This window comes from Syngnathoides biaculeatus, chromosome 19 (genome assembly GCF_019802595.1).
Source record: "Syngnathoides biaculeatus isolate LvHL_M chromosome 19, ASM1980259v1, whole genome shotgun sequence".
Taxonomy (NCBI): Eukaryota; Metazoa; Chordata; class Actinopteri; order Syngnathiformes; family Syngnathidae; genus Syngnathoides; species Syngnathoides biaculeatus.
In genome coordinates, this window is record NC_084658.1 from 8,517,715 (window position 1) to 8,531,051 (window position 13,337).

The 13,337-nt window shown below is 39.8% G+C and overlaps 1 long non-coding RNA gene across 2 annotated transcripts in view; it reads right to left on the minus strand.

The window, feature by feature from the left end:
- The window catches only part of LOC133492828 (uncharacterized), an 83,176-nt gene that overhangs the window by 59,974 nt on the left and 9,865 nt on the right, over window positions 1-13,337 (minus strand). Inside the window, exon 3 of one of the 2 annotated variants that reach the window (XR_009792759.1) lies at window positions 2,894-3,636. The exons of the other annotated variant lie outside the window; for it this stretch is intronic. This is a non-coding gene — a long non-coding RNA (uncharacterized LOC133492828). Of the gene's footprint in view, window positions 1-2,893; window positions 3,637-13,337 lie in introns of those variants that run through there. 2 annotated transcript variants of the gene reach the window in all.

The following is a 13,337-nucleotide window of genomic DNA, read 5'->3' on the forward strand; positions in this document are numbered from 1 at the left end:
CAAGTGATTTTATGCAATGTGACCCAGATAACAGCGCGAGAGAGCGAAAAGAGAAAGCATGTTTGGAATGAAAATGATAACTAGCACACCCGAGCTAGTAAAAACATAATCAAAAGGAATGGCAAATCTGCAAAACATCATTATCAGTATTGTGGCCAACACAATCCTTATAGCCACAGTGCACGGATTGACTTTAGTAGGACAATGGAGCTCCCTGGCAAACAGCTGGAGAACAAACGTTATGCCACCATAAAGCAGTGAGCTGCACCAGAAATAAAACCGAGCATTTTTATTCTATGCAGCAATTTGCATTTGGATCAAACAAGATTGGCCATCGTTTAAAATTATGGAGGGTGGGACAAGGGTCCACTTGGGACCAGCCGAAACTGCTTCGTCATTGAGTGAGACCGGTGTAACAGGCCACCACAAAATAAATACTGTCTCAAAATCAAGAGTTATATACTATATTTCGAGGACAATAATAGATTATGATGTCTATAGATAAAATAAGTCTGGAAAACCCAAGGCACACAACATTGAGGACATCTGGATAATCAAACACAATCTAGTATGTGTCAATAATTTAAGTTTTAATGAGACAAATGTTATCAGTATAAGTGCATATGCATTTAGGAATGAATGCTAATAAATGACTGCCATTTATTTGTCATTATACCACTGTACAACGAGATAGGAGAACTTCTCTTTATCAGTGCATAAAGAAAAGCAAGGTAAAAATAAATAATGTGCGTAAAATGGAATGCATGAAAAGGATTGCTCAAGATGTTGAAATCAGCGTGTCTTTGCAATAATATTATTTATTAGTATTTTGTATTTATTTAATATTTCATACTCGAGTTTTTGTTCATTGATTTTTAGAGGTGTAAATGTACTTTTGTATTATAAATCAGTCAAATGACATTTTACCATCATACATACAGTACATCCATTATATGAGATCACTTCCAACTTGCTGAAATCAAGTAATGACTTGGCTTGATTTTTGATTTGCTTGATCTCCCCTTCCCCTCCTACCCCCACTATAATTACTTGGAATTTGCTTGAAACGTGAACATTTCAACTTAATTGCAACGTGCACATACAGTATGTGATTTAAACCTACTTCCATGTCCGCCATACATGACATTGTCAATTGACCTTGGACCACATTCATTTTTGTACTTTGAGATTAGCTGAATCTTGACTTGTATCTGAACTTCTAGGCAATTCCACTAGGTTGCTTACTCTTTCTATTCAGACATCAAAAGAGTAAACATTTATTTATTAACCAGTGTTGTATGACGTAAATGAATCATGCTAACCCTCGTTTAGACGCGGGGCCGCACGAGGCAAGGGGATTTTGATGCCCTTTGAACTATTCCTTTCAGACAGATGACTGGTTATTAATTCATCTTTTCTTTTGAAACGGGAGGCTCATTATCATCCCAATATCAACCCGTCCCGCGAGAAAGTCGAGAAGCCAAGCCGTCAAGATTTTGTACACCATCTTCACAGACTTGTCAAATTAAAAGGGCTTGCCAGTGACACTTTGAGGCTGGCTCTCCCAAAAAACAGAGGATCTAAAATGAATTATGTAAGATCTCTTTGAATATTGCATTGCAGCGGAGGGTGTCCCATATGCCCGCCATTTCCAGTCTCAGCCAAGACATCAGTTAGAATGCCCTCATGCTGGCATAATAAATCGAAGGTAAACTCGTCTCCTTCCATTTCCCCCCCCCCCACCCCCCTTATCGCTGTGCGCAGTGAAGCGTTGTCTCCTGTGCATTTCACGAAGAGAAAAGCTCTGGGAGATAAGGAGAAAAGGGGACAATCACAGAGTGATTCAATATGATCTGCATTTGGAGAGTGGACTCGGATAAGATCAGCAGTTCATTGAAGATGCATGACATTCTGGAACAGAAATTCTTATTCATTTCTGATGTTTGCACTGGAAATTACACACATTATTTCCACTGGTGAGCGCTTTAAAAAGAGTCATACAGCGCAGTCTTAAAATATGAAACATAACAGCAGCAAACAGTATAGGGAGACCTTTGTACTAATTTACATTTGCATTAGAGATGCGATTCAAACTTGTAATCTCCGACTGAAAAGGAAGCAATTGAGATGGCATTTTAGCACAGCATTCCACAATCTATTAGTTTTACTGCTAATCACTTTTCCCTTCCATGCTGTTGCGTTTATTGAGTTTTTAGCATAGCAGCAGTCTCTCACTATTTCGCCGTGTGGTTGCACTTTCATTTACTCCCGTCTTTTTATTCCCGCAAGCGGGTTAAAAAAAAAAAAAAGAGCCAATGGAATTGCTCCCAACAGGCCAGCTGATAAGTCATTGTCATAATGAAGTGCCACCCAAATGATAGGCATCCTTGTTTCTTGGCTGCAAAGAATTGTTAATGTTATAATTGTTTGGCAGGGGACCGTGTACTGTAGTGCAGCTAATTTTATGCTCCTGAATTAACAATAAGTACATGGTATCTCTAACTGGAAAAACTACTGGAGGTACCATAGTCCAGACATTCAGACTTTATAATAACATTTATCCCACAGGGGCTGCTGCCCCTACTAAAGTAACCAGAGAATAGCAGGAAAAAATGTGAATAGATACATAGATGTAAATTTCAGATGTACTATGTAATCAGAAACAATAAAAAAAAAGGTTTAGCAGGCTAGGTCATCAAAAAGACTTTCACATTTATTATTGTATGGTGTACATGTACATTTTAATATACCTGTCACAGAAAAAAAAAAAAAACATCCACAGTGTCCACAATCAAGACATATTTGTCATTATTGTCATGTTATATGAGTCATTCCTATAAAGTTCACGGGACAGTCCAACACTCAAAATTCTATGAACAGATGTTTGGCCCGCTGGCTAAAGGGAAACTTAGGTTTCTCTGTCACAAAATATGTCAGTAAACTGACTTAAAACAATTGCATTGTCTTCATTCAGAACCTGGACTTGATTTTTTTACATTTAACCATTCATTTATTCAAAAACAAAGTTATGTTTTTTGGGTGAAAAGTGCTATTTGATTCCTACAATACATTCATGTAACAATATTAAACTATGTCCGATAATGAGGGGGAAAAAATTAAAGCAAATGCGAGGTGTAATATTAAGCCCATGAGGGGAAAATTACTGTCAAAAACTAAAATATAGGACAGACCAAGGGGATCCATTATAGAGAATAAAATAAAATGATTGCAGATCTTGAAATGTGATGATGACAACCACCAGTTACTGCCAACTGTGCCTCCTCTGGAATAAAGAGCTTAACTTCAGCCTTTGTTGTGACACAATAAATAAATGAATAAATGAAATGAAATGGTGAAAAATATCTAAACAAGCTTTGCAGTTCGGAGTCGCCAAGATGGCTGTCAACTTGATTGCCTTGCAGGGAAAAAGGTGGTCCCTCATCTTTCTTCGGTGCAACACAGGAAGGGCGCTCATCACGAGGTGAGCCGGCGTAATCAGCCATGCCGCTTGCAGCAGGATGTGCAATGATGTCATCTTCAGGAGACGACCGCCACGATATGTTCACAACAAGGACCAGACGACAGCTGAATTGGCGCCGAACAATGAATTCCAAAAGTCTGGCGATCTAGCAGATCCTGAAGATAATAAGGCTGACTTGATCCGATCCAAATTAAAAAGTCTTCAGTGATTACTCAAAATCTTTGTACGACAAGCCAGGATAACCTTTGAGTGTTCCCAACACATGTCCACCATATGTTGTGAATCCCTGCAAGACACGTTTAAACATGGCTGGCACTTGCTTAGACACGCGGTAGGCTTTCATCGGCATCAGGAGCTTTTTGAAGTACTCACGCTCTTTCATTAGCTTCATTTTTTCATTAAAAATTCATAAAGTCTTTAAAAAAAGAGAAAGAGCACTAAGGAAACTATGTCATACTTTTACAGTTAAAAAGAACATTTTCTTCCATGGTAAAAAGATAAACGGAGAACCCAAAGTATTCCAGTGTTTCATTCATTCAATAATTTAGCAGTAGCAGTTGTTAGAGTAGTTATCGGAAAATGGAATATCCATTTTTCAATTCACTTTAACATATTGATGTGCTACAGGACCTATATGAATAAATTTAACACTTGCACACTTTAATTAAAAATTTGCACACACGCTGTACACAACTTGGCACAGTATGGGTAGCCATGCTAGTGCTAACAAAACATTACAGGTATCAAGACCAGTCTACATGTTATTAACCAGTCTAAGTGTTGGCTGTACCGCGTCTGCTGCCCGAAGATTACTGGGATAGGCTCCAGTGCTCACACGACCCTTGTGTGGATAAGGGTCTCAGAAAACGGATGGATATATGGCTGGACGGATGGATGTTATTAAAGGACATTGCAGCCATTAGGAGGCCATCATAACCCAGAATACAAACAAAATGCTAATAGGTCTGAAGACATTTCAATTCTAATAGATAACATACATACTGTACATTAAAATAATGCAGTCATTTTAAACAGCGATTATGTATACTTGTACATCATTTTCCTGTAACCAAAATTAACATATACAGTAGTAGTAGTAGTATGTACTCTGGTCACTGTTTTATGAGGATTATATTCCAAACTGTAAAATACTGTTGCAAAATGAGTAGCGGCTTTGGCTCTTTGGTATTTAAATAAGATTAAGAGCCTTTATTTTAAAGTTGTTTTGCCCACAAGGAAATTAACAGTTTAGCAAATCAAAATTTAAAGAAGTTGCAGTCCCCAAAAAGAAAGGTTGCAAAACATGTTTTTCCTTTATGCAAACGTTATTGTGCAAAACTAAGCCTCGAGGTTGCGTGATTTTTCTCAGCCTTTTACTCGCCATGAGAGGCATGTGGCGTGCTGTACACGAGGAAAGCTGGGCCCCACTTTCTTAAGAATTGTATAGAAGGATTTTTCCCTCCCATCAAGACCCTGCTACAGCCACCAGTACTCTAAATGGGTAACCATTGAGCTCTGCGGGACGGTGAAGCCTCTTCAAAGCCAGGTGAAGTGATAATACATCATGCTTTTTCACGCAGCAGGAGTTGCTTCACCACGGCAACAGCAGCTGACAATTGATGCAGATGAACATTAAACAGCATGCTTTTTCACTTCCAACCACTTATTAGCAGTGTGCAGTAAAGGGTGTGGACATCAGCAGGGTAAATGGAAAATTAGTTATTTGGCTTTAAGTCTGGGAGTATCAAACAAAAGCATACACGAAAAAAAAAAAAAAAAAAACGAAAAAAAAAAAAACGAAAAAAAAAATGCCCATCACAAACTATAGAGATAAAATGAAAACCTTGGTTCCTACTGTACAGATCACATTTTATTGGAAAGCAATAATCTAAATGAAGAATGATGATGAATTTCTAAGTGAGCCCGGTTATTTGACATCTTCAATAATTTTGGACAGTGATTAAAATAAAAGTTTTTGTTGATGGGGTTTTGAAATGGTGCAATAAAACACACAGCAATTGAGCAACATCTTGGACGTTTATTCCTTTAAGATCTGTCCGTATTTTTGGAATGCACCCTTTTTCTGTGACTGCAAGTTGTTTTTTTCCCCGGGAAGTCTACAGTCTCGGCATCCGACGATGGAATCACAGGGAATTATTAACCATGTGCACATGAAAAACGTAATTGATGAGTCTGGGATGAGGGTGGGGGGTGGGGTAGCCTGAATTTGATCGCACAGCAGCATTGGCTCTAGCAACATAAATATGCTTTTAGCTAAAAACGAGATGCATTTATTGAGCTATCACACGTTCAGTCAGGTAGAGTGTGGAAAAATCGGGTTGATGGCAACACAACATACAGATGTTACTGAAAAGTGGCCGTAGCTTGACTCGAGCGCTGGGGCGACACGATTGCAGCAACACCTCTGACTCCATAAATATGTAAAATTTCGGTTTGTTCCAGGGCCCCCGTTGAGGGGTGGGCCTCTGGATCAACCCGACCCCTCCTGTTTCTCTTGCGGATCTGTTGCTTTGCCTCGTTTGGGGAAGAGCCAGAATAAACACTATAAATAAGTGATGACCAAGACCTGTTGACACACATTCAGTTAAAAGCGCAGCCAAATCTATGACAACTGCCACCAAGTAATTTGTGTGGGATTTTTCTGTGATTTTAGCACTGGTTGTTCCAAGCATGGTCAAATTGATGACTTTGCCTCAAAGCTTCCAAACTCAGTTATAGGTTATAATTCACAGAAATATCTTTTGATCACCAGGTTCCCTTGAATTGAATCAGGATCAACCGACATATTAGAAACCTGAGCTGTTGATCACATGTAACTACAAGTTTTATTGTGAGAATAAGGTGCATTACGGTCTCTGATGGTGTGGCCCTTCATGCTAAGTTTCAGAGATCCTATATATTTTTGCCATTATACTGCACAATGTCAAATTTTTTTCCTCCATGCTTTGTTCCACTGGGGCGGTAAGTACTGCCTCCAAAGTCTCAGGAAGATTAGTTTCCTTCAGTGCAGTGACACATTTCAAAGGAACAAAATATATATCGGGCAAAATTTGAGGGAGTAGAGCTCATAGATTAAGATAGTACACACATTTTAGGGGGTAGCCTTGTTAGGATTTATCAGAGCAGCGTCACGAAAAGGGTTCTTCAAATACCTGATGCCACCCCCTAGTGTTGTAACACTAAAGACTGGTCTCAAGACCACATTTTGAAAGTCTTGGTCTTCTACAGGACTCGACACCGATAAGTCTCGTCTCGCCTGAACTCTGGATTTTCTGTCTGGCTCAATTGAGCCAATCACGTATCTGCTATTCTTCAACTTCATTGTGCTTTGGAAGTTGTGATGTGAAAGAGTCCAACGCATTTGAAAAAGAAGAAAAGAGAGAGAATGATCTTTACCTTGTCGTGGTTTTTAAAATGTCCTGTGACCCTTGAGAGGATCAACGGCTTGGAATATGAAAGGATGGGTTTTTAAAAAGAACATTGATGGTCTGGACTTGCCTCAGTAATGAGTCCCAAAAATGTTGGGCTTGTCTTGATCCCGTTGAGGGCTGTGTATCATTTTTATTTAGAGCACAAAAACTTTTTTTTTTACATCCACTGTACTTCAAAATTTTACATCTCTGATAATGAATAAAGATCTATATGCATTCGCTGCATTAACTCTAATTCACTATCGTTTATTTCCCATCTCTGAGGATATACATAACTGGTACTGCAGAAAACTGATTCAGAGCCAACATTAGGCTGTACTATTGATTTCTGAGATTTTCATGAGGGCCGTGCTTCTAATCCAATTGCATCTGTTCCTCAAAATGAGATAATTGTATCAACGCCACCATCAGCGCTTGGCGACCGAGCCTTTTTCTGTCACGCTAGCCTTTAATTGTTGATGGACTTCAGGCATTCGAGGCATTCACAGTCAGGGTGGAGATGCATTTGCCAATAATGTCAGATTATAAGAAAAGAGGGAAGAGAGTTATTTGAGATGGGGAGGGGTGTGCGCGTGCGTTTGTGTGTGTGTGTGTCTCTGGCAATATGAAGGGCTGTTAAATGAAACAGGAAGTAGCTGTGACGCATGGACAGGGGCGGATGATTAATAGCGATCTCAATTATTGAAAGCTCTTGCTCATAAGAAACTTGCACCACCCTGGGGAGCAAGGTCGGGTATGTGGCGTAAATTTAATGTTTGTGTCGCTTTAATAGGACAAATAATACATGAAAAAAAGTAGTTTCAAAAAGGTTCATTTTAAACTCTAGACTGTCATTTTGTGTAAATTTTAGGTTGAATGGTTGTTTGTCCTCACTATGTGCGCCCTACTGACAGCCAGGCCGGGGTGTAAGTTCCTGCACACCTGGGACACTCGTGAGGATAAGCAGCATTGGTTGGATGATCAAATTAACTGCTTGAAATCTGTTCTATTTTAAATAAATTTGGGACTATAGACTTTTCCCATCTAGTCAGCACGGCTGCCGTCAAAATGGAGTTATTTGAAGAGTACATTAGCGGTCCCAAAACAAGAAAATGTCAAAGAACAAGTGACTTGACATTTATCGTCAATCACATAACATTTTATTTGAAATTGATGCAAGCTTCAACTCTACACATTTAAAACAGATGGTTTTTTTTGTTTTTTTTCAGCATTATTACTCCAGTAACCTTTATGCCTCCCAGTTGGTCTTATTAACCACATACTCACTCCTTCCCACATGACTTGTTGTAAAGGTTTACATTAAAAATTAATTTGCAGGTTCCACGGGCTGATAATTCATCATTTGGTTGTTGTAAACCCTGCTTTATCATCTGTTTAATTCTTTATGCAGATTGCAAGGTCGCTGACCTTCCTGGATGTGTCTTTGTAATTATGCTGTAAAGAAGCAGAGGTCAGCTCAAGAGGGAATACCTCAAGAGCAATTAAATGAATGTTAATATATATCTTTCACTCGCAAAATAATAGCTAGAGGTGTAAGATTATTATGTAAGAAAGTTTCTTAAAAAAAAAAAGGTCCCTTTCCACCTTTACAGATTGAATGAACTCTTGAGCTCTGAATTTAACCACTAAGCATTTCATGTTGATGGCTCTCATTTTGTTCCCCTCAGACCATGTTCACATATACACGCTTACTTGAACTAGTGCAATAGAAACTCTGACCAAGCCAGTCCAAAAGACCATGCGGGCTGGTAGAGCTGCCAGGGCAACAGTTGATTGTATAACTACTAACCAGTAAGGCAATTCCAGAGAATCAAAAGCATGCTGAGAGTAATTCTTGGAAAAAGAACAATGACGGTGAATAAGTAAAGAGGGAAATTAGAAACTAAAAGAAAAATGTGTTGGAGGGAAGAGGGAGGCAGGAGCTTCCAAAGAAATGTATCATTTTTCTCATTGACCCAAGAGATACCCCATCACAAGGTTTTGTGGTAGTCAGTTAAAATTGTTTTGTGAAGAAATGGTAACACAAAGGCATACATCCATTTTCTTCACAGCTTATCCTCATGAGGGTCGCGGGGAGTGCTGGAGTCTATCCAAGCTGTCAACGGGCAGGAGGCGATTTACACCCTGAACTGGTTGCCAGCCAATCACAATCACACCTCGGGGCAATTTAGAGTGTCCAATTTATGTTGCACGTTTTTGGAATGTGGGAGGAAACCGGAGTGCCTAGAGGAAACCCACGCAGGCACGGGGAGAACATGCAAACTCCACACAGGCGGGTCCGGGATTGAACCCAGGACCTCAGAACTATGAGGCCAACGCTTTACCAGCTGATCCACCGTGCCGCCCACAAAGGCAATCACACAGAATTAAAATAAATTAGTAGACACCAAAATAAAGTATGCTGTTGATAAGGACACAATGAGATCACAAAATAGATAAGAGGCAGCATTACCTTTCAAGCTGATGAAAACAGTTTGAATGCACTTAATAAAAAAAAATGTCAATTTTGAAATAGAATTCTCACTTTTGGAACGTTTCTGAAAATAGTTTGTGTAGGAAACCGGTGCCAAAGTTAGACAACAATATCTTAGGATAAGATAAGACTGTATTGTAAACAAACACAGTAGACAGTAAAAAGTCATTCAACTGCAAAACGATTCTTTTTGTATTTATTTTATTAACATCCAGTTAGTTTCAGTCTTCCGATGAATTAAAAACTCGAACTGGTCAACGGAAAGACGGGTAAATGAGGACCAGGTTCATGGTAGGAATGCAGCAGCAGCTGCCATTGCAGCACATTGATACAGGATCTCTAATGAGTGGATGCTACATCAGATATGGATGACAGTGTTTGCTGCCAGGAAGATTCCACACCAGAGAATCGTTAGTGTCAGGAAGGTTAATAAATGTCTACTGTGGCAGTTTGTAAGTGACTATATTCTTAATTTCTATTTTATGGTTAACCCCCTTCAGGTCAAACATGGATTTTTGTTGCCAAAAGACTGCAAAGTATTTGGATTCTAAATGGATATTCTTTTTCTAATGCACAATACAAAAAGGATGAATAAAAGCTATAAAGAAGGGCTGCATCTGGCCTTTACCTGACAATGTGTGTCCCACATTAAGTCGATCCAAGCCTCAGACAACATGAGGAAGAGCTGTCACTGTATCGTTTATCATCCACCACAGCATTGTGAAAGTCCAACGCTTTCAGTTCTTCACATCCTTTTTCGTGCATCCATCTCTTGCCGTTTTCTCTCGGTATTCAAGATGTTTAGTAAATGCATATAATCTTCAACCGCCCAGCCAGACTAGAACCTCAAAGAGTCACAAAGATATGGCCAGATGAAGGTGAGCTATCAGCTAACCTGGAACTGTGGGCCTAAGGCGATAATCATTTCAAAACTGCAGGGAAAAATGGTTTTAATAGCCCTGTAAAAAGGTAAAAGTTTGTCTGCCTTATCACACCTGGCAGATGCATCGCAGAGGGGGGAAAGGAAACGGGGTTACGGGGGAGAAGAAAGCATCAGTTGATAACATCCCCTCCCCAGGAAAAGGATAAATCCGGAATTTAAAAAAAAAAGTGCTGCCTTCAGGAGGAAGTTTAGGGGATTAAGGCTAGTCTCTTTTCTGCTGTGTTCCTGCAGCCCCTCTCAGTCACCTTAGCTCATCCTTTTTACCCCACCAGCTGGTTGTTGACCCTGGAATTAACTTTTATGAGCCTTGTGATATGAGTGACCGAGACCTTTTAAGGTTTATTCTCACAATTCACCCTCTTTTATTTTTCTACCTATACAAGATAAAGTTTTGTCTTCATGATCGCCCCACAGTCCACAGTAGGATCCCTAATTGAAAGAGTATACGGAGAATTTCAAAAGCCCCCACCTCTGCTGATATAGACTTGACCTGCTGTGAAAGCCAGGGTCGTTCGGTAAGCTCCAATGGATGTTTTATGAGGAGCAAGGCCCTGTGTGCAGTGTTACATGATAACGTTTATGTTTCAGTGTAGACAGAGCACAACTCAATTTCACACCGCAGCTCTTGATATTTGAAGGTATTCCTTTCAGGGGGGCTTTCAGCGTCTTACATCAGCCCTGTTTGAATGGTTTTGGAATTATGCGTGACCTTCATTCTATTACTTTTACTTCAGCGTAAAACTGTTGACGATGTGATGGAAAGCTGATTGTTTTGTTCAAGGTCCTGACACCAAACTCTCTCAAACTTGAGGTATTGAACCCAGAGTATAATTACAATTTTGGATCTTGAATTAGGGCCAAATATTAGTCTATTTGCTGTGACATGGCAGAGAATTTTCATACCAATTGAATTTGAATAAAATAACCTCCGGTAAACATGCCTACGTCGCTTGTTACCCTAAAAGTAGTTCAAGTACTTATTAGTATTATTAGCAGTACTTATCACATGTCTTTGATTAATTACTCTATACCTTCAACCAAAAACTATGACCTGCCTCTTACAGCTCACCTATGCAGTGAAGAAAAGTATTTGAACACCCTGCTATATTGCAAGTTCTCCCACTTAGAAATTTTCAATGTAGGTGCGTGTCCACTGTGAGAGAGATAATCAAAAAACAAAAATCCAGAAATCACAATGTATGATTTATTTGTTTGATACAGCTGTAAATAAATATTTGAACACCTGCCTATCAGTTGGAATTCGGACCCTCAAAGGCCTGTTAGTCCGCATTAAAAAGTCCACCTCCACTCCATGTATTATCCTGAATCAGATGCACCTGTGTGAGGCCGTTAGCTGCATATAGACACCTGTCCACCCCATATAATCAGTAAGACTCAAACTTGTAACATGGCTGAGACCAAAGAGCTGTCCAAAGACACCAGAGACAAAACTGTACAACTTCACATGGCTGGAAAGGGCTACGGAGAAATTGCCAAGCAGCGTGGTGAAAAAAGGTCCGCCGTTGGAGCAATCATTAGAAAATGGAAGAAGCTAAACATGATGGTCAATCTCAATTGGAGTGGATCCCCATGCAAGATATCACCTCGTGGGCTCTCAATGATCCTTAGAAAGGTGAGGAATTAGACCAGGACTACACGACAGGACTTGGTCAATGACCTGAAAAGAGCTGAGACCACCGTTTCCAAGGTGACTGTTGGTAATATACTAAGACGTCATGGTTTGAAATCATGCATAGCACGGAAGGTTCCCTTCCTTAAACCAACACATGTCAAGGCCCATCCTAAATTTGCCGATGACCGTTTGGATGATACAGAGGAGTCATGGGAGAAAGTTTTGTGGTCATATGAGACAAAAATTGAACTTTTTGGTCATAATTCCACTAACCGTGTTTGGAGGAAGACGAATGATGAGTTGCATCCCAAGAACACCATCCCTACTGTGAAGCATGGGGGTGGTAGCTTCATGCTTTGGGGGTGTTTTGCTGCACATGGGACAGAGCGACTGCACTGTATTAAGGAGAGGATGACCCCGGCCATCTATTGTGAGATTTTGGGGAACAAGCTCTTTCCCTCAGTCGGAGCATTGAAGATGGGTCGTGGCTGTGTTTTTCAACATGACAATGACCCGAAGCACATAGCCAGGAAAACCAAGGAGTGGCTCCGTAAAAAGCATATCAAGGTTCTGGCGTGGCCTAGCCAGTTTCCAGACCTAAACCCAACGGAAAATCTTTGGAGGGAGCTGAAACTCTGTTTCTCAATGACAGCCTAGAAACCTGTCTGATCTAGAGAAGATCTCTGTGGAGGAGTGGGCCAAAATCCCTCTTGCAGTGTGTGCAAACCTGGTGAAAAACTACAGGAAACGTTTGACCTCTGTAATTGCGAACAAAGGCTACTGTACCAAATATTAACATTGGTTTTGTCAGGTGTTCAACTACTTGTTTGCTGCTGTATCACACAAATAAATCGTTAAAAAAAAAATCATACATTGTGATTTCTGGATTTTTCTTTTCAGATTATCTCTCTCACTGTGGAAATGCACCCACAATGAAAATTTCAGACCCCTCCATGATTTGCAATATAGCAGGGTGTTCAAATACTTATTTTCTTCACTGTAGATGTTAGTCCATCTCCTAATAACTATGGATCATAGGTTTCCCATTAGTTCTCCTTCACACTGGAAACCCCTAATTATAAAGCTTCCCAAGGTGAACATTTTCCTGCTGGCGTCTAAACACAAACGTTGGTCACATAATTTAATTTAAATTCAGTACTGGTTCATTGTATCACCATCCTTGCCTAATGGAAAAAAATGTCTCAATAACAATGCAAAATGTAGAATTGTCATGCTTTTATCTATTTGCTAATTACTGGAATACCTGGAGGGACACATCTTAGGGAATGGCTGATAGGTCAATGCATAACAACTTCAGGGTTTGACAATGTTAAATTGGTTTTTCATTCAATAAA